Source organism: Bison bison, unplaced genomic scaffold, assembly GCF_000754665.1.
Source record: "Bison bison bison isolate TAMUID 2011002044 unplaced genomic scaffold, Bison_UMD1.0 scf7180017864322, whole genome shotgun sequence".
In the NCBI taxonomy this organism is placed as follows: domain Eukaryota; kingdom Metazoa; phylum Chordata; class Mammalia; order Artiodactyla; family Bovidae; genus Bison; species Bison bison.
Genome location: NW_011494894.1, coordinates 1,283,279 through 1,284,159, shown reverse-complemented (window position 1 = coordinate 1,284,159; position 881 = coordinate 1,283,279).

Below are 881 nucleotides of genomic sequence, written 5' to 3'. Positions count from 1 at the left end.
AACTGACTCATTTGAAAAGACCCTGATGCTGGGAAAGATTGAGGGCAGGAGGAGAAGGGGACGACAGAGGATGAGATGGTTGAATGGCATCACCGACTCAATGGACATGAGTTTGAGTAAACTCTGGGAGTTGGTGATGGACAGGGAGGCCTCGCGCGCTACAGTTCATGGGGTCGCAGAGAGTCGGATACTGAGCGGAACTGAATTTAAGCAGTTTATGAGATGACCAGCAGAGGGCGTGCTCTCCCCAGTTTGGGGCAGAGCCGGCCCTCGCTGCCCTGTGCCCGGTGCGGGTCTGGCAGCCAGGCTCTCAGGGTCAAGGAAAAGATCGACTTACTCGGAGGTAAAAGAGACACGAGCCTAAAGCAAAGTGACTTCAGAGACACAAGGAGCAAAGCCTCGCCCAGTCTGTCTTCTCAGACAACGGAGACTGTTTGAGGCTTATGCATTTAAAATGCAAATATAACCCAGGATTACACTTCAGGGCTTCATGTCTCATTGAGGTGGAGGGAGTTGAGAGGGTTTTGACAAACCAGAAGGTGAGGGTGAGGGAGTGCTGGGCTGGGCGCAGAGGCACTGGGGCATAAAACGATGAAACCGGGGCCTCAAAGGCAAGTATCACAATCCTCCTCCCTTCCAAAGAAGGGAAAGCCCTGTGTGCTCCCCGCGGTAAGAGCTGAGAGTACCACGCGGGGCGGGGTGCCGCCTCCTCGGGGGTCTGTTGCCAATTGCGCATGGACGGTCTAGATCAAGTGCTGTGGACCTGGTGATTTTCCTGTCTGTGAGCATTTTGAGGGCAGGACACTGCTTTATATTTCCAGTTCCTGGTGTGAACTCTGACACAATTGTAAATCCTCTGTATATGCTAAGTGAACAAATGA